At 44.2% G+C, this 21,754-nt stretch overlaps 1 protein-coding gene across 7 annotated transcripts in view; it reads left to right on the top strand.

Annotated features, from left to right (window-relative positions):
• Positions 1-21,754, top strand: part of ENOX1 (ecto-NOX disulfide-thiol exchanger 1) — a 550,861-nt gene that overhangs the window by 470,074 nt on the left and 59,033 nt on the right. The window lies entirely within an intron of this gene.

The following is a 21,754-nucleotide window of genomic DNA, read 5'->3' as shown; positions in this document are numbered from 1 at the left end:
AAGACCACATGAGATAATCACATCCGTAAAAAAGACTTTTCAGCTTTATTGTGTCCATACATACCCTGTTTCCCTGAAAATAAGACATACCCAGAAAATAAGACATAGCATGATTTTCCAGAATTTTGGGTGTGCAAAATGATTTTTCAGGCTTTTTGAGGATGCTTGAAATATAAGCCCTACTCCAAAATTAAGCCCTGCTAACAGTTAATTAAAAAAGTCAATTTAAATAGTGTCCAGGCAGCTATACATGTAAAAAAGTTAAACCTTTTTGAACAAAAATTAATATAAGACACTGTCTTATTTTCAGGGAAACACGGTATATGACAACGTTTCGGTTGCTGCTGCAACCTTTGTCAGAGGTTTGGTTTGACAAAGGTTGCAGCAGCAACCGGAACAAGTATCATTGTCTTCATGTTGGATACCCCTGGATGCTGATCTATTAGATTGTGTGAAGATTGGTGGGTTTATAGATCCAGAACCCCATTTATGAGCGTGCATCCTCCACCCGTTATAGTAGTCTCCCCTCAAACTTGAGGTTCGTGCGTGTTCTGCTGTTTATTGGAAAGTGTGTGACATGCCATGACTTCATATGCACTTTTCAGTGCATCGGTTTTGATAACTTTCTGACAGTTTAAACTAGGTCACATAATTTTGAGCATAATTAACATTCTATAGTTTAGAAGGCAGCTTTACTCAGAAGAGTGAAGAGTGTGGGCACAGGAAAGCAAGCTGTCACACAGCTTGTTATATACAATAAGGCATTGCCATGCCTTATCAGCGAAGCTTTCTGCAAAAAAAAGTTAAATGACTATTGGCACCTCACTGTTTACATTGGCAGCCTACCATATCACTGAATCGTGGCAAAATTAACATCAGCTGCTTATGTAAGAATCACATTTGTTTAAAAGTGACAGCTTCTCAGTACATTATGAAAAATGAGTCTGGTCTTGTACTGCTACATCTGTTACTGAACTGCGCTTGATGATTTTTTTTAATGCAATTCCCATTTTGTTCCTTATCACAAAATCCTAATAGATAATATGGTGAATTACATTTCAGAACATAGTGCCCAGGTTATCAGCTTTCTGTGAGAATAACCTCACTTGCAAGGAACATAGGTTATAGTAATTGAGGATTGATCTGTAAACATGATTAGTCATATTTTAAACTTTCTCTTAACTCTCTTCTGTGCCTGTATTCGTTCTTCATTTGAATGTCTCTGTATCTGGAGGTGTTTGTCAAATGCAAAGTTGCAGATTTCATAGCTGTCTGCATTGACATTGTAGTTTCCTAACTATACTATTATAATGGCTCCATTGATGTGTTGGAGAAACCTGATACTGTATATGGAATTATAGACAGATTTTATGGTAGCCTGTATTTTGTCTATGTGGTGGTGACAGAGACTGGTATAACAAATACAGGAACAGAAACTCACACTTCAGCAGTCATTCATGTTTAATATCTGAATTTTGCTGATAACCTATAGGTCCATTAGCTAGGCTCATCGGATGGGTTTCAAACTCTAAAAGACACCTCTCTTTGGGCCGAGAGCTTTCAAGGGGATTCAGGGAAAGTTTGATACCTGGTTATATACTCTCATTAAGACATCTGAGACAGATGGGTTACTGTTAGTGTATTTCTTGCAGCCATGGCTTATGTGTACCTTCACATTTAATTTGTTAGAAGTGCTTGTGATAAAATGATTCTGGTAGATTTTCACCCATCTTTGCATGTAAACCTACCACCTTCCTGGTGTGGGAAATGTTGAGTGGGTTTTGACAGGTGTTTAAGTGTATGTCCTGCCAAGCCAAGCTCATCTGTATTCATTCAACTGCCTTTCACACCTGCACCAGGAAAGGGGGCCTTTGATCCCATTTTCTCCTTTTTGGACCAGCAAGGAGAACCAACCTAATAAAAATTGCCCTTTGTTGTAGTGATAACGGAATTAGCCATTTGCAGGAAATCCTATTGTCTCCCTGACCCTCAAATATGTATCGTCCAGACTTGTACATAAACTACATTTATATTTTTGAAACTAATTGTACGGTGGACGCAGTACATTCACTCCTGCCGCTTTGTGACCCTCGTAACTCATGGAGGCGAATATCAATGTTTGGTATCAACTTGTATTTGGTATTTCATGATATGAAATAAGGCGGCCATAGCTTCCCTATTGGAATGTCTGGAAAAGGAAATATGGGCAAAATATTAAATTGGGCCTCCATCCAGAAGATGTACGCATCTACTTAGCCAGCCTTAAGTGAGGTCATAAGGAGGATGGCAGAGGTAGGACTTCAAAGCTAAAGGGGGATCTTTCCCCCATTGTCAGACCCAGAAATAGCATCAAAATGTAGGACTATGCACCTTTCTGCATGCTCCTCACCCCAGGAATATTTAAAGCAACTTCATAGACTGGTATTCTCTATTATTTTACTCCTTTTTATTTTCATATTGTTTTGTGTGTAATTGTATGTTCCTTACCCTTTTGTAAATACCTCTTTTTTATATATTTTTACCTAAGCACTGCTGACCCTTTTTAGAATAATGCTTTAAACTTCAGTCAGTTGTCCCTGAATGCTTTAAGCAGTCCTTAACCCGAAGTGTGTTAAATGTATATCAGCTGATGGAAACAGAGTTGGCTGACCTACCTGTCGGAAACAGATAGTCGTGACAGCTAATTGTGTTAAGACTTGATAGGCCACATCGGGTACAATTTGGGCTCCATTTTGCATGAGTGCAGGATCCTGGAAGCTAAAAATAAGTTGACCCTGCGGTCTGCCCCTGGGTGCTGCACGTTCGCGGTTGATGACTGTTGGACCCATAAACCCTGTTACAGTGACAGTGGTGACTTGTTTTTTGCATGCATTATGTTGAAGTGGCTGCCTTCATTTTTGTCTTACAATCCATTCACCTGTCTGTCCCAGGTGTATTAACGAGAGTACATATCCAGGTATCCTACTTTCCCTGAACCCTTTCACAGAGGTCTTTGGCCCAAAGAATTGTATCTTTTAGAGTTAGAAACCCATCCATTATAATGTTTGCCTGGACGTGGCGGATGGGCCCACATGTTTTGATCCAAGATATGCGCTAAGAACCTTGGCATTTTTATTTGGTTAGTATAAACAACAGTTGTGCAATTTTTTTTTTCAGATGTTAAATTTGTATGAGTACTGAAGCAATGTGTTTCAGGGACTGGTATAAAGGCTTACAACAAATCAATATCAGTCTCACACAAGCGTTGTATATGGCTGCTTCTGCCTGTTGTAAAGGTAGTTCAAGTTCCTTGAACAGCATCATTCCTTATTATAAAAGGAGTGATTACAAAACTATTGTAGTAGGAAATTTCTAATTCTGTTATTCCTGAATATAATCGTTTAAGTGTCTGAAAACCAAAGGCAGTGTATTGCTCTTGCCTGCAAAGCTACAATGGGCTAATGGATTTGAATCACCATCAGTAAAAAAAAAAATTACATGGTATTGCAAACATTATTAATTAATACAGAGTAGTGAGTTTTGGGAATAAAGCCTCCTGAAGTTTAGTTTTGTACTTTTTACAACCCTATTACTACTAGAATTATTGGCTAAAATATAATGTAATTCATTTTTTCTACAAATAAGGCTAATATGTATTCTATTATGTATTCATTTTCATCATTTTGCAGGGCATTATAATATTCCTTCTCAATTTAATGTCATAGAGCTGTCAAAGATATATATAAGTATTAATAATAAGGCAGCAAGAGCGTGCAGACAGCAGTTTTATGTCTGTGTGTACTGAACCAAGGCAGAGTACCAGGATTACTTTATCTACCTAATCCACATATAATTATGGTTGATGATGCTATGAGCCAGTAATTCTTAAACTTCCGCACTGCTGCCATCTAATATAGCAATCATTATTTTGTCAATTCCAGCAGTGTAAGTGCACTTACAGAAGAGTTATCTGAGACACTGATGTCAATACCTGACACTTGAAAGCACCATGCAGTCACCCCAACCCTCATTGATCCACGTGGTCTATGTTTAATTAGCATAAAATTCACCATTAATAGACACAACTTTTATTCTCGTAGCAACAAAAAACTGCAGTACAAGCAACAAGAGTAATTTACTAACTGAGAAGTTTTGGAAGGTCGTCTTTGGTGTGGTTGATTAATCTAGACAGATCTTTAATGGAGGATGACCAGAAGAATATTCGAAATGCTTTTCTCATTAAACTGCTGTTGCTTATGCCAGGCTCAGAAATACGTACTTCAGCACTCATACCTAATACCATCTAGTACTTGAATAAAACTGTGTAATTTTATATAGTAACCACATTAGAGTAAGATTCTAAGCTCATATTATGATCAAAACATGTGGGCCTATCCACCATGCCCCGATAGGCCCACATGTTTTGATCAAAAAATGAGCTAAGAACTTTTCATTTTTATGCAGTTAGCATGTAGAACAGTTACGCCGTTTTAGCTTTATTCAGGTATTAAATGTGTATGAGCACTGAAGCCCATATTTCTGTTACTGTGTTTGGTTGTATCCATTGCTTACATGCACCTGCGTGTTTTATTTATTTGTTGGAAGTGCTGACTTTGCTTTCAGTAAACTTATTCTGGGCTCTTGATGCTAAAGCAGGTCTACTTAGACATTTCTTGGCGGCTGTAAGATAAATTATTTGAAGGTGCTGCAAGAATCTATACATCTCTACAATTGTATAGCTTATCAAACTGCTTAGTGGTGTCCTAGACTATTACAATAATGGCAATATTACTAGTAATAGAACCACAGTGACTGGAATTGGAAAGGGGTTTAACTTTCCAGTATAGCAGTAGATTGTTTCCTAAATCTGACACACAGCCATATATTTCCTAGACCAAATCAAGAGAGGCCTCCACTTTTTTTGATATTCAAGCCTCCAAGTGCCATAGCAACCCATCCTGACCCTGCAATCACATCGGGCGGGGGGTCCGATGGGTGACCGAGGGAGCCCCCTCCCTCGATCAGCCTTTTACATCTTGCGGGCACACTGACCACAGAGTGTAAAGGTTTAAATAGTGGAAATCGAAGGTCTGCTGTTAGAGCAAATGCCCGGCTATCATCCGACATCCGAGCACCCGCTTCCCCTGACTTGGGAGACCTGCAGCGGCCTAATAATGCAGTGCCATCTTTTGGTGCTGCAGAGTTAAGCCCCTTAATGGCCACCCTTAAAAGACGTATGGGCAGTTGTTAAGGGGTAAATCTAGTAAGAATTACAAACAGGATATTCAAAAAGAACAAACTATTGCTGTATGTGAACACACAGTGTGCTGGAAGCCTAGTGCTATCTTTTACTGAATCTTCGCATTAAGCTTGATAGTCCCATTCTATTGAAATCTCACAAGGCACAAGAAAAATGGGGAAAAAAGGATGGGCGAGAGAAAGGATGAGGACGTGCAAACTCAGGACACTTTCACTGTGGAAAATGGCTCCCACCTACAAAAAAAATTGTTAATCCATATTTATTAGTGGATGACAAACAATATATTGCTCTTAATACCATGAGGTCTTTTAGAAGAAAGTTTCAGTGCAGATTTTTCTATTTGTATAATGGAGTGCCAGGTTAGAAAGAATTTTCAAACTTTAGATTCTTATTTCAAGCTGACTTCAACCCAGTCTATGCAGTTAGTTTTTCTAAAAAATAAGCATAAAGAAGGATGCAAATGGTCAATCCATGTTTGGAGAATATTTTTATGGGTAGTTACTGAAATGCAGAATAGTAGGCATTTGTGGTATGGGGAGATATTGTTTACCGTGAGATAGACTACCAACATTGCCCAGCTCTGTGTGAGTGGGATGTTATATGTAGTGTGCTTAATAAGCCTCTTCCCCTTTTTATTTTTTCTCTCGTTTCCACTCATCCATGCAAAAGGTCTCTATGATGCAAGCAAACCATTTTTTACATCTCAAATATTATCAAGTGATCTAATATGTATAATCACCTTTGTGTGTAGTTTCTGTAGACCACTTTTCTTTACTTTCTGATAACAGAGCAAGGACCATTAAATCATTATTTTTTTTCCAATATTTTGATAAAATGTTTTGTTTGAAAATTTTCGAATTACAAAAATAACCTAACATAATCATGCTGATTGTGTAGAATTGTCTACGAGCAGAAAAAATGGGCTGCTTTTTCTCCAGAAACATTGAAACACCAGACACAGCCCTTAAACAAGTGTGGCACTGTTTCCAGGAGGGGGAAATAGGGCAGATGTTTTTTCTAACCTCGAACAACCCCTTTTGTTTTTCTTTTACCTAACCGAAAACCAAAGTTTATAGTGAGCTATGAATTAAATTAGATGTTAACTAATGATCTCCATGGATGTCCTAATAAAGCAATTATTTGTAGTAAACCAACTAAAAATCTACCTAAAAAATGTTTCTTAATTTTAAAGGGTCCGTCTGAATGAAACAAAATTTTCAATCTTGGGGTGAAATTTACTAAACCTAGTAACATAGTATGTTAGGCTGAATGAAGACAATGTCCATCTAGTTCAGCCTGTTTCAACCTCCCTGTTGATCCAGAGGAAGGCAAAAACCCCAAGAGGCAGAAGCCAATTAGCCCATTCTGGGAATAAATTCCTTCCTGACTCCATAATGGCAGTCTGAATAATCCCTGGATCAACCTCTGATAGTTCCTACCTGCCTGTAAGATCCGGATCAACAACCCCCGCTGGTCACCTGATGTTTATATCCTGTAATATCCTTCCACTCTAGAAAGACATCTAGTCCCCTCTTACTTCCTCTATGAATTTTGCCATCACCATGTCCTCAGGCAGAGTGTTTCAGTGTCTCACTGCTCTTGCAGTAAAAAAAACTCCCTTCTGTGTTGGTGATGAAACCTGCTTTCTTCTAGATGTAGCGGATGTCCTTGCGTTACTGTCGCAGTCCTGGGTATAAACAGATGATGGGAGAGATCCTTGTATTGTCCCCTCATGTATTTATACATAGTTATTTGGTCGTCCCTTAGTCGTCTTTTTTCCAGGGTAAATATTTCCAGTTTGGATAGCCTCTCTGGGTATTCCAATCCCTTCATTCTATGTGTTAATTTAGTTGCCCTTCTTTGAACCCCTTCAAGCACTGCAACATTTTTCCTGAGCATCGGTGACCAGAACTGTGCGCAGTATTCACTGTGAGGCCTGACAAGTGCCTTATATAGTGGGAGAATTATGTTCTCGTCCCTCACCCCTATACCTCTTTTAATGCACCCCAAGACATTATTTGCTTTTGCAGCAGCTGATTGGCATTGATTGCTCCAGTTAAGTCTACAATCCACTAGTACCCCCAGGTCTTTTTCCATATCACTTTTCTCTAGCTGTACCCCATTTAGTGTATATTGGTGACATCCCTTTCTCCTGCCCATGTGCATAACCTTACATTAATCAACATTGAACTTCATTTGCCATTTTTCTCCCCAAGCCCCCAGCTTATCCAGGTCCATTTGTAGCCGCACATTGTCTTAAAGATTGACTATTTTCACCAGCCTTTAGCAGCAGTACACGGGAGAAAGGTGTGCTACATTTTTAATAAATTTGGCATGTCTTTGGCCAGTCTTGCACTTGAAAGACAAATCTAAGCCAACTGCGAGCTGCCTTGATTTGGATTATAATTTACTACAGTTCCTTGGGTAATTTGTAATAAATCTGTTCGGACAAGCCCTTCTCACTAATTCCCACCCACTTTCACAAACGCGTTGATAGCAGCACACAGATGAAAAAAAGCACCACACTTTTACATATCTGCACCATGTTTGTTCTCCCGGAATTCTGGTATAAATGTGAAAAAAAATTCTCCCTATATTTGAAAATACTTGAAAAATCCACAATGCACTTCTGTTATTAATTTGAAAACATAGTTTACTTTGCACATTTGCACACCATAAGTTTTATATTGGAATTTTCCTATACCCTAACAGACTTGTTTAGTTCCAGTGATGGAGAGTTTAGGACATTTTATGTTCACTGACAGAAGGTCTTGTCTTTTTAGTTAACAAGGGAAGTAGATTTTGAGTTACATTTCAGAGAACGAGAAAACTCAGTGTAACATTTGGCACTTATTTTCTATACATTTATCTATCTCTACAATCTGGACCCAAATAAAGCGTTTGGTTTACATGTGTTAGGCCACGTGAAATAAACCAATGTGAGGAGGAACCATGGCCGGAGCTCAGCAAGAGAGTAATCCAGAAAAAAAATCTGCTTTGTAGCTAACCTACACCATATGTTCTTCTTATGAAGTTCATGAGGTCGGCAGATCAGCAGATCATGAAAATGTCAGTATCACTTTTTATCACTTGGACTGCCATTATTACAATTTAACAAGGTTTTGCTTTGAAGCTTGTGTTTATTTCAAAGCCTGATGACTGCTTCATGACATCATCTGCTTTATCTGAAGCTTCACTTGTACTGCCATGTCCAGATATTGATTCCATGGAGGCAGTAAGCCAGAAGAGAAGAAGCAGCATTGCAGGAAGTCATGTAATGTGGGTTTATTCAGCCAACATTTATAATAAAACTTTTCTGCTCCTACAAAAGGCTCCATTGACAAACAAATGTTGCCTCCTAAAAACTGGGTGAATAAACCCAAATTTCACTTGACTCCTTAGAGTACTACTCCGTGATTTCTGGTTTAGTGACTGTGATTGAAGTTTGGAGTCCAACCTCCTGAAAGCCAAATTAATCCATACCCTGAGAAGTTCTTAGCTACGTCACTTTTCCATCTTCTACATGCCTTTTGAATTCCAATGAGCCCGTTTCTGAGTCTCTCTGGTGCTCCTGTAATTCGTAATAATCTCCCTTGCCTTCCACTCATTGGGGTCATGTATAAAAAGTAGTGCAAATAAGGGTAGTGGGATTCTCCACAGCAACTAAAGTGTTAAATTTGAAGAATATGTTGTCTTCTTTAGGCCACACCGCTATTCATTGCACAAGGTGGATGCTTCATTCCTCTACAAAAGACCTTCTTTCTCTCTTCTTTTTTTTATTGGCACACGTTCTCTACAGATTTAGGAAACTTTAACTTGATGTCAAAAGTTTTTGTGAAAACATAACAATGTAATACAATGAGGAAAATTGGGTTATTATGTACTAGACATGTTAACAATTGCTACATATGTACATTGCTGCTTGACTCCTGTCAACATTTTGAAAGCTTTGCTATTACTGCATATTCAGGGTATGGAGTTTCGACTGTTAGAGAAATCTATCGCAGAAGGCCTGATAGTCCAATAACAATTTTTAGACAAAATCTCAGAGTTGGACCAAAACGAAAGGGAAAAATAAATGTCCTAAAATGTAACTTTTATTAATATTATTAAAAATCAAGGCACTCAAAACAAAATAATCATTATATAAAAAAAGTTACATTTTAAAAAATTATAGAGTTGCACTATTTTTCCTACTTTGGTTACTCTACAGTAGTCATGAGTGGAAATAGGTGCGCAGCGCTTGCACCAGGTTCTTTCGCACCTTTCCACATTTGGGTTACATACAGAATTTCTGTAGTGTGACTTTCCAATTTTGAAAATTGATATAACAAAGTATTTCTTAAAATTAGAAAGTCACGCTACAAAGCTTCAATGTAGGTCCAAGCTTAGTATTAAAATGTGGGTGCTGTGCTACTATTTTAATGAGACTGTCACTTCTGACCACCTGCATGACCTAAAGTAATGAGTGAATAGGACACTGAGTTCAGATCTGTAACTCCAATTGTGTGGCCACAAATCGGCCACCGTTCACTGCATCCTGGAGCATAAGACGGCGAGTTCTCTCTGTTATGTGCCTGTGCTTGGTAGTCATCTATGCAGCGAACGATGGGTTTATGGGCGCAGAGACCAAGAGTTGAGTATAAGGCTGGGTTCACACAGGGCAGATGCCCGTCGGAAATCTTGCGGTTTGGACACATCAAAAACCGCGAGATATCCTCCGGGAGAACTGCCGCAGTTTAAGCCGCGGCGGCTTTGAAGCATCCCGGCCGCTTGCTTTTCCGTTGCGGCCGGCGCTCCCATAGAGGAGAGCGCGGCCACGACGAAAATAAACCAAAAAAAAAGGTAAATAGACATGCTGCATCTTTCGAAACCGCGATTGCGGCGGCCGCAGCCGCGGTGTCAGCCGGATTTACCGCAGCGGATTGGCCGTCCCGTGTGGAAGAGGTTTCTCGTCCAGATGGCTGGCTAATCCCGAGATTAGCGGCCGCGGATTTGCTGCGCGGCAGAGCCGCGGCAAATCCGCCCTGTGTGAACCCAGCCTAAGGCCTCCTTCACATGGGTGACACGACGTCGCTGTGAGAAAATCACAGCGATATTGCATAGGTGGTCCATGCAATATTGCTGCAGTTTCTCTCAATGCCGCGGTTTTCATGGCGCTACAAAGTCGCACTGGTCTTCAGCATCTTTTCTGGACGGGGATTGGAAAATCCCCACCTATAGGAAGCGCTGGCCATGATTGGCTGAGGGCTTCAGCTCAGCCAATCAGAGCCAGCGCTTGTTGAACCATTCACAGCCATTCATTGTATTCATAATTTAGTAATTTCCCACATAATCACTCACAAATCACTGGCCCAAAATATGTTTATATTTCATTTCCTAGAATTGCGACCTGCAGTTCCACTTTACTTTGCTAGTTGTTATAACTAGGAACTAATGAGGGAGCATAAAACTAAATGTAAGGGAGGGGATACAGGAAGAGCCTGGAATAGATGTCAGCAATGCATCATGGGAACTTTAATCTGCTACTCACAGGGGTTTGCGGCTGAAGCAGAGCCCACCTTTACTGCAGTCTGGAGGAGCACATAAGGAGCAACAGTTTGAAAAACAAGTAATTATAAAGGTTTCAGAAATAGTAATAATGTAGCCTTAAAGGGGTTGTCCCGAGGCAAAAGTGAATTTTGTTTTTTGCCCAGTCCCCCTTCTAAAGCAAACATTACAATTTACACGTTTAAAGCGTTTTTAAAGATGGTTTATACTCACCATTCCAGCGTTTCATGAACTTATAAAAGTTCTTCTTTAAAGATGGCCGCCGGTCCTTTCCCAGGGATGCACCGCGGTTTTCTCCCATGGTGCACCGCGGGTCTTCTCCCATGGTGCGCCGTGGATGTCTTGCGTTCCACTGCCGATTACAGCCACCTAATTGGCTGATCGGCACCACATGACGGGGCGGAGCTACGATGACAACGCGCAGACCAGCTCTCCGGCGCGAGCACACAGCAGAAGACCGGACTGCGTAAGCGCGTCGAAAGAAGCAAGAAGACACCAAAATTAGACGGATCCATGGAGACGGGGACGCCAGCATCGGAGGGGGTAAGTATATAACTTCTGTATGGCTCATATTTAATGCACGATGTATATTACAAAGTGCATTAATATGGCCATACAGAAGTGTATAACCCCACTTGCTTTCGCGGGACAACCCCTTTAAGTTTTTTTGTCTGATCACAGGAATTGCAAGTAAGTAGTGACTTAGTGCTTTTTTGCAACTAAGCAGTGGTATCTGATGGTTCCCCCTGAGATCGTTAGTCCTGATTTTTCAAATGCTCCTATGTGTTTTATAGTATTTAGGAAAACCATGAGATGACTTGGGCGGCTGGTCTGTTTTGTTACTTATAGGAATAATGTGGATTCTGGACCACTGCTTTTAAAATTGATAGTTTTTTTCCATAGTTAATAGCTGCCCTATATTAAGACTTGCACAAGCGTACTTGGTGCATATTTTTTTTTACAAGCATTAATACGCAGTTTGCAGCAAATACACGTCATAATTAGAGATGAGCGAGCACCAAAATGCTCGGGTGCTCGTTACTCGGGACGAAATTATCGCGATGCTCGAGGGTTCGTTTCGAGTAACGAACCCCATTGAAGTCAATGGGCGACTCGAGCATTTTTGTATATCGCCGATGCTCGCTAAGGTTTTCATTTGTGAAAATCTGGGCAATTAAAAAAAGTGATGGGAACGACACAGCAACGGATAGGGCAGACGAGGGGCTACATGTTGGGCTGCATCTCAAGTTCCCAGGTCCCACTATTAAACCACAATAGCGGCAAGAGTGCCCCCCCCCCCCCTCTCAACAACTTTTACTTCTGAAAAGCCCTCATTAGCAATGCATACCTTAGCTAAGCACCACACTACCTCCAACAAAGCACAATCACTGCCTGCATGACACTCCGCTGCCACTTCTCCTGGGTTACATGCTGCCCAACCCCCCCTCCCCCGCACGACCCAGTGTCCACAGCGCACACCAAAGTGTCCCTGCGCAGCCTTCAGCTGCACTCATGCCACACCACCCTCATGTCTATTTATAAGTGCGTCTGCCATGAGGAGGAACCGCAGGCACACGCTGCAGAGGGTTGGCACGGCTAGGCAGCGACCCTCTTTAAAAGGGGCAGAGCGATAGCCCACAATGCTGTACAGAAGCAATGAGAAATATAATCCTGTGCCACCGCCATCAGGAGCTGCACACGTGGGCATAGCAATGGGGAACCTATGTGCCACACACTATTCATTCTGTCAAGGTGTCTGCATGCCCCAGTCAGACCGCGGTTTTTTTTATAAATAGTCACCGGCAGGTACAACTCCGCAATGGGAATTCCGTGTGCACCCACAGCATGGGTGGCTCCCTGGAACCCACCGGCTGTACATTAATGTATCCCATTGCAGTGCCCATCACAGCTGAGGTAACGTCCGATTAAATGCAGGTGGGCTTCGGCCCACACTGCATGCCCCAACCTGACCGGGGTTTTTAATTCATAGACACAGGCAGCTACAACTCCCTATTGTGAAGTCCGTGTGGACCCACAGCATGGGTGGGTGCCAGGAAGCCACCGGCGGTACATAAATATATCCCATTGCATTGCCCATCACAGCTGAGGTAATGTCATGTTTAATGCAGGTGGGCTTCGGCCCACACTGCATGCCCCAGTCAGACTGGGGTTCTTTAGAAGTGGACACATGCAGTTACAACTCCCTGTGGACCCATAGCATGGGTGGCTCCCTGGAACCCACTGGCTGTACATAAATATATCCCATTGCAGTGCCCAGCACAGCTGATGTAACGTCAGCTTTAATGCAGGTGGGCAAAAAATTAATTGGATTACACTGTAGGCGAGGGCTCCAAAAAATTGGTGTACCAACAGTACTAATGTACGTCAGAAAAATTGCCCATGCCCAACCAAGAGGGCAGGTGAAACCCATTAATCGCTTTGGTTAATGTGGCTTAATTTGTAACTAGGCCTGGAGGCAGCCCAGTTAAAATAAAAATTAGTTCAGGTGAAAGTTTCAACGCTTTAATGAGCATTGAAACGTATAAAAATTGTTTACAAAAATTATATGACTGAGCCTTGTGGGCCTAAGAAAAATTGCCCGTTCGGCGTGATTACGTCAGGTTTCAGGAGGAGGAGCAGGAGGAGGAGGAGGATGAATATTATACACAGATTAATGAAGCTAAAAGGTCCACGTTTTTGATGGTGATAGAGAACAATGCTTCCATCCGCGAGTGCAGCCTACGTATTGTTTAGGTATCGCTGCTGTCTGCTGGTGGAGAAGAGCAGTCTGGGGAAATCCAAGCTTTGTTCATCTTGATGAGTGTAAGCCTGTCGGCACTGTCGGTTGACAGGCGGGTACGCTTATCTGTGATGATTCCCCCAGCCGCACTAAACACCCTCTCTGACAAGACGCTAGCCGCAGGACAAGCAAGCACCTCCAGGGCCTACAGCGCGAGTTCAGGCCACATGTCCAGCTTCGACACCCAGTAGTTGTAGGGGGCAGAGGCGTCACGGAGGACGGTCATGCGATCGGCTACGTACTCCCTCACCATCCTTTTACAGTGCTTCCGCCGACTCAGCCTTGACAGGGGAGCGGTGACACAGTCTTGCTGGGGAGCCAGAAAGCTGTCAAAGGCCTTAGAAAGTGTTCCCCTGCCTGTGCTGTACATGCTGCCTGATCTCTGCGCTTCCCCTCCTACCTGGCCCTCGGAACTGCGCCTTCGGCCACTAGCGCTGTCGGATGGGAATGTTACCATCAGTTTGTCCGCCAGGGTCCTGTGGTATAGCATCACTCTCGAACCCCTTTCCTCTTCGGGTATGAGAGTGCAAAGGTTCTCCTTATACCGTGGGTCGAGCAGTGTGTACACCCAGTAATCCGTAGTGGCCAGAATGCGTGTAACGCGAGGGTCACGAGAAAGGCATCCTAACATGAAGTCAGCCATGTGTGCCAGGGTACCTGTACGCAACACATGGCTGTCCTCACTCGGAAGATCACTTTCAGGATCCTCCTCCTCCTCCTCCTCCTCCTCCTCCTCAGGCCATACACGCTGAAAGGATGACAGGCAAGCAGCATGGGTACCCTCAGCAGTGGGCCAAGCTGTCTCTTCCCCCTCCTCCTCATCCTCCTCATGCTCCTCCTCCTCCTCCGCAACGCGCTGAGATATAGACAGGAGGGTGCTCTGACTATCCAGCGACATACTGTCTTCCCCCGCCTCTGTTTCCGAGCGCAAAGCGTCTGCCTTTATGCTTTGCAGGGAACTTCTCAAGAGGCATAGCAGAGGAATGGTGACACTAATGATTGCAGCATCGCCGCTCACCATCTGGGTAGACTCCTCAAAGTTTCGAAGGACCTGGCAGATGTCTGCCAACCAGGCCCGCTCTTCTGTAAAGAATTGAGGAGGCTGACTTCCACTGCGCCGCCCATGTTGGAGTTGGTATTCCACTATAGCTCTACGCTGCTCATAGAGCCTGACCAACATGTGGAGCGTAGAGTTCCACCGTGTGGGCACGTCGCACAGCAGTCGGTGCACTGGCAGATGAAACCGATGTTGCAGGGTGGCAGCGTCCGTGTGGGACTTGCGGAAATGTGCGCAGAGCCGGCGCACCTTTCAAAGCAGGTCTGACAAGCGTGGGTAGCTTTTCAGAAAGCGTTGAACCACCAAATTAAAGACGTGGGCCAGGCATGGCACGTGCGTGGGGCTGCCAAGCTGCAGAGCCGCCACCAGGTTACGGCCGTTGTCACACACGACCATGCCCGGTTGGAGGCTCAGCGGAGCAAGCCAGCGGTCGGTCTACTCTGTCAGACCCTGCAGCAGTTCGTGGGCCGTGGGCCTCTTCTCTCCTAAGCTGAGTAGCTACAGCACGGCCTGCTGACGCTTGCCCACCGCTGTGCTGCCGTGCCGCGCGACACCGACTGCTGGCGATGTGCTGCTGCTGACACATCTTGATTGCGAGACAGAGGTTGCGTAGGAGGAGGAGGGTGGTTTAGTGGAGGAAGCATACACCACCGCAGATACCACCACCGAGCTGGGGCCCGCAATTCTGGGGGTGGGTAGGACGTGAGCGGTCCCAGGCTCTGACTCTGTCCCAGCCTCCACTAAATTCACCCAATGTGCCGTCAGGGAGATATAGTGGCCCTGCCCGCCTGTGCTTGTCCACGTGTCTGTTGTTAAGTGGACCTTGGCAGTAACCACATTGGTGAGGGCGCGTACAATGTTGCGGGAGACGGCACATCGGGAAAAGTAGTGGCGACTGGGAACTGAGTAGCGCGGGGCCGCCGCCGCCGCCATCATACGTTTGAAAGCCTCCGTTTCCACAACCCTATACGGCAGCATCTCCAGGCTGAATAAATTTGTCTATGTGCACGTTTAACGCTTGAGCGTGCGGGTGCGTGGCGGCGTACTTGCGCTTGCGCTCCAACACTTGCGCTAGCGACGGCTGGATGGTGCGCTGACAGACATTGGTGGATGGGGCCGAGCACAGCGGAGGTGAGGGTGTGGGTGCAGGCCAGGAGACGGTAGTGCCTGTGTCCTGAGAGGGGGGTTGGATCTCAGTGGCAGGTTGGGGCACAGGGGGAGAGGCAGTGGTGCAAACCGGAGGCGGTGAACGGCCTTCGTCCCACCTTGTGGGGTGCTTGGCCATCATATGTCTGCGCATGCTGGTGGTGGTGAGGCTGGTGGTGGTGGCTCCCCGGCTGATCTTGGCGCGACAAAGGTTGCACACCACTGTTCGTCGGTCATCTGCACTCTCAGTGAAAAACTGCCAGACCTTTGAGCACTTCGGCCTCTGCAGGGTGGCATGGCGCGAGGGGGCGCTTTGGGAAACAGTTGGTGGATTATTTGGTCTGGCCCTGCCTCTACCCCTGGCCATCGCACTGCCTCTTCCAACCTGCCCTACTGCTGTACTTGCCTCCCCCTCTGAAGACCTGTCCTCAGTAGGCGTAGCAAACCAGGTGGGGTCAGTCACCTCATCGTCCTGCTGCTCTTCCTCCGAATCCTCTGTGCGCTCCTCCCTCGTACTTACTCCAATTACTACTACCTGAGTGATAGACAACTGTGTCTCATTGTCATCGTCCTCCTCACCCACTGAAAGGTCTTGAGACAGTTGCCGGAAGTCCCCAGCCTCATCCCCCGGACCCCGGGAACTTTCCAAAGGTTGGGCATCGGTCGCGACAAACTCCTCCAGTGGGAGAGGATTCGGAACCATTGCTGCCCATTCTGGGCAGGGGCCCGAGAACAGTTCCTGGGAGTCTGCCTGCTCCTCAGAATGTGTCATTGTAATGGAGTGAGGAGGCTGGGAGGAAGGAGGAGCAGCAGCCAGAGGATTCAGAGTTGCAGCAGTGGACGGCGTAGAACTCTGGGTGGTCGCTAGATTGTTGGATGCACTTTCTGCCATCCACGACAGGACCTGCTCACACTGCTCATTTTCTAATAAAGGTCTACCGCGTGGACCCATTAATTGTGAGATGACTTTGGGGTTGCCAGAAACGTGCCTCTCTCCTAATCCCGCAGCAGTCGGCTGCGATACACCTGGATCAGGAGCTCGGCCTGTGCCCACACCCTGACTTGGGCCTCCGCGTCCTCGCCCGCGTCCACGTCCTCTAGGCCTACCCCTACCCCTCAGCATGCTGTATTACCAGTAGTGCAGAAACAGAACGCTGTAATTAAATGTGCCACTTATTGGCCTGTGGTTGGAGGCTGACTTCCCTTACGGAACGCACAGCAGAGCCAGGAAACAATTTTGCGCAAGCCTGCTGTAACGCTTAGCTGCGTATTAATTAGGACTACTACCCCCAGCAGATAGATACTGTAGGCAGCGTATAATATTATGTATGCTCTTTCCCTCTGGCGGGATGACGGCGATCATGTAACAGAGACAGCAGATCTAGGAAACAATTTTGCGCAAGCCTGCTGTAACGCTTAGCTGCGTATTAATTAGGACTACTACCCCCAGCAGATAGATACTGTAGGCAGCGTGTAATATTATGTATACTCTGACGGCGATCATGTAACAGTGACAGCAGATCCAGGAAACAATTTTGCGCAAGCCTGCTGTAATGCTTAGCTGCGTATTAATTAGGACTACTACCCCCAGCAGACACGCAGTAAACTGAAGACGATCACAGGCAGCCCAAATATAGTATTTTTCCCCAATTTTTTGGTAAAAGCCCACTGCCTATATAGCCTGAATATCTCTTTCCCTGCCTCACCAGTACTGCCCCTATACTCTGTACAATGACTGCAGATTGCGGATGCAATGCTCTGCACGGCCGATATACAAAAAAAAAAATTTGTGCAACACTGCTAAAAGCAGCCTCAGCAGTACTGCACACGGTCAGATGTGGCCCTAAGAAGGACCGTTGGGGTTCTTGAAGCCTAAAATAACTCCTAACGCTCTCCCTATAGCAGCTCCGGCACCAGCAGCACTTTCCCTGATCTCTGTCAGAATTCATCTGTGGCGAGCCGCGGGAGGGGCCGATTTATATACTCGGGTGACACCTGATCTCGCCAGCCACTCACTGCAGGGGGGTGGTATAGGGCTTGAACGTTGCAGGGGGAAGTTGTAATGCCTTCCCTGTCTTTCTATTGGCCAGAAAAGCACGCTAACGTCTCAGAGATGAAAGTGAAAGTAACTCGAACATCGCATGGTACTCGCCTCTAGTAACGAGCATCTCGAACACGCTAATACTCGAACGAGTATCAAGCTCGGATGAGTACGTTCGCTCATCTCTAGTCATAATGGTGCGTTTTATGTGCCAAAATAGGACATGCTGTGTTTTTTCACATGTGTAATACGTACATGTGAAAAACGCAGGTCTGAATGGCCCAATGTAAACCATTAGGGCTCATGTCCACGGGGAAAAGAAGAATTAAAATCCGCAGCGGATTTTAACTCTTCTCCCGCGCGCGGATCCGCACCCCATAGAGATGCATTGACCACCCGCGGGTAGATAAATACCCGCGGATCGTCAATAAAAGTGATTTAAAAAAAAATGGAGCATGAAAAAATCTGGACCATGCTCCATTTTCATGCGGGTCTCCCGCGGGGACGGCTCCCGCGGGCTTCTATTGAAGCCTATGGAAGCCGTCCGGATCCGCGGGACACAAAAATCACATTTTACTTACCCGCTCCGGTTCTTCTCTTCGGCGCCGCGCCATCCTCTCTCAGCCGCGGCCGGATCATTTTGCTTCGGCCCGGCGCATGCGCGGGGCACGTCACCGACGTCGTCATGCACATCCGCCGAGCCGAAGAATGAAGATCCGGCCGCGACGAGAGAAGATGACGCCGCCGCGAAGAGAAGAAACGGAGCGGATGGGAGGTGAGTTTATTGTCATTTATTCTTATTTTCAGCGCTCATGTCCGCGGGGCAGGAGGGACCCGCTGCAGATTCTACATGTAGAATCCGTAGCGGGCCCGATTTTCCCCGTGGACATGAGGCCTAAGGCTTTTAGCACTGCATATTACGCGTGCAAAAAATACCCGCTTATTGCGCTAGCTAAGTCCGCTTGTTTGAGTGAGCCCGTATAGTCAGGTAAGAGCCCAGTGTCCTAGTTTTTGAAATAACATTCTATATTGTAGATACAGACACAGTGAGCGGTTTGTTAAATGTTCTTGGCTTCAGAATAGATTAGTTCTGGGACTAAGTAAGTTTGGACTCCATCACCAATCAATTATTAGGTCATATTTTTTTCTGCAGTGTTTCATCATAAAAAAGAGATTACTTCATCCAAAATTGAAATCAGAGGCATTGTTCAAGAAAAGAATGTGAGAAGAAGCGAGTGTATTTCTTTTGTGAACATCTGTTCCTCATAATGGCATTCTCTCTCCTTCCAAGGAACACAAGATTGTATTATAAAATGATGGAAGGCGCGAAAATAATCAGTAGCTAAATAACAGTGCAAGAAGCCCAATCCCTGGAAATGACACCACAATTTCCTATATGTTTTTCCTAACCAAAGTAATTCATATGTATAATGTCGCCGGGACATGTTTTATGGCCTTTTGCACTTTTCCACTCAGTTTTCATCCTATATTACAGACTGCGCAATTCATTTGGGAGAAGTAATTTCCATCCCTGCATACTAATCGATTTTCTCACAAACACCTGCTATCAGTTATGGTAATAAAAATGTCATTTTAAATTGAAAACAGTCCAAATGGAGCATCCCAGGGAAATGACTTAAGTGTCATTCAATGCTACTAATGCGGTAATGTTCTTGTGTTACCACCACCCTTTCTCTTATCAGCATTTACATTTTTATACAGTTTTAGTCATTATATTTCTCCTTCAACTGGTGACTGCCTTAAAGCTATTGGTACTAAGAAAAGATAAAGTGTCTGCACGAGCACGCGTTTTTAATGGTTCTCTTAAATCCAGACTGCTGTAAAAACAATATAGTTCTGAAAAACAATCATATAAAAAGCAGAATAAAAGAGATTGAAGAATACTTGTTCTCAGATGGATCTTATAAAAGTTTATCTCAAGTTCTTATTGTCTGTACACATGAAAACTTGTAACAAGTTTGGTTAAAGGGCTAGCGTACACATCATATAGCTTTCATATGCATTGATGGCTTGTTCTGTAACCTCTAGATATCTGCTCTGTGATTGTGTCTGGGCTCCTCATGCACTGCAGCATTAAGGAAACAAGTTTGTTTTTTTCTTTTTGGCAATTGGATTGTATTCTACGGTCCCTGTCTATTGTAGACTTCAGTAGCTCTATTTTGTGATGGAGAAGGATTAGATATCTATAGGTATAACAGCTATAAAAATTGTCCTAAAAGCTAATTTTTAAAACCAAACCTAGAAGGGAATTAAAAAAGAGGAAACCAGGAATCTGTACTTTATGCTTTCCCTACTCTTATTATATGTAGCTGGTTTGGGCTGCAAAAGAAGAAGCCTTCCAACCATGGAGCGCAATTTAAAAAAACTGTGCTGGAGCCTGTTTTTTTTTTTTTGTTTTTTTTTTTACTGCAATATTTTAGTATAAAAACTTGAAATTGAGGTTCTGAATCATAAATTTAGCAACACTTTATTAAATGGACACTAAGTTTTCATACAACCTATGCTCATCTAACAGCCATTGTGTATATCATCAATCTTGTAATACTACTGAAAATCAAGTTTGAAGTGCCTGCCAATCCTTTGCAATCCACTGCCTTTTGTTAGGCATTTGGCTTCTCTAGTAACAGGGACACGGTGACACTGCTAGTCTCTTCATCCATCATAGGGGTGTACATTCAGATGCTGCCTTGCAGCTGATTGGAGCAGGGCTATGCAAGGCAGCATGGGAAGTGTTATAGAGGAAGTCCCAGCTGGTACTGTAGGAGATTCGGGTCCTGTTAGGTTCAGACATGATGCATCTATTTAGTAGATATTTGTTCTAATGTGCATGATAGTCTTGCTGACCTGATGATGTTTTACTCTATTATCTACCCTGCAGAGGAGCATCCTTATCTCAATAGTTAGTCTCTTTTACAAAGGATGACTGTTGGGTATTAAAGCCCAGGCATGGATTGATAGGCATTCAACCATGGCAGTGCCTGGAGGCAGTTCAGAACCCCTGCAAAAGCAATCAGGGGGATTTAAATGCCACTTACAGAACTAACTGCAAGATTCGCAGGGTTAACAGCCACAATTAACGTTCTCGCTGATTGCAGTTGTTGCTGGCAGCACATTGCATCGAGCCAGATCGGCTCCCGATCCCCGACCATACGAAGCCCAAACGCACAGGATGTAAATGTACATCCTGTGTCCTTATGGGGTTAGGGAGCCCATAGCAACCAGGGGTCTGGTACACATTAGTCCTCATGTAAGAAAAAGGTAAAAGAATTCTGTGATATCAAAATGATGTAACCATTTGCCTTCGCTCTTTGTCGAACTTAGCAATTTGTGCTCTAGTGTGTTGTGTGTTTAAACGATAAACTTGCTATTACTTAAGAAGACTTATTGCCAGGATCGTGATTTACAACAGGCACAGTATGGCAGAATGGTGGCTTAGGACAGCCCCCTCCACCTATAAGTGACAGCAGAAAAATAGGTAAATTTACAAATTCGGTTCAGTAAACTGAAAAGTAGTGGGCAATGAAGAATTGAGCTGCTCTTGAAAAATTTTTGAAAACTCTGGTATGCTGTAAATATATCACTGGCATAAATCAAAATCCATTGTTTATTACATAGCATTAAGTGTTTGTTCCTGCCTCGGTATTGATAAACTTGGCCCACAGAAGCTTCACTTGTAGGAAAGAAGGCCATAACTCCAACCACAATGCTTTTACTATTACTCTACAAGTCGTTTTTTGGCCCATACTTTGGACAATCTGTTTGAAGGGTCCCTTAACAATAAGCTGATCACAGGATGTCCTGTTGCTGAGACCCTTAGAGTTCATTTGCAATCTGTGGTGAACCCAGCATCAAGCGTTTAATACTCCCTTTAGCACCACTACAGGATAAATGAAGCATTAC

Source organism: Eleutherodactylus coqui, chromosome 1 (genome assembly GCF_035609145.1).
Source record: "Eleutherodactylus coqui strain aEleCoq1 chromosome 1, aEleCoq1.hap1, whole genome shotgun sequence".
In the NCBI taxonomy this organism is placed as follows: domain Eukaryota; kingdom Metazoa; phylum Chordata; class Amphibia; order Anura; family Eleutherodactylidae; genus Eleutherodactylus; species Eleutherodactylus coqui.
Note: the sequence above shows the minus strand (reverse complement) of the source record. Positions and strands in the feature narration are given on the sequence as shown.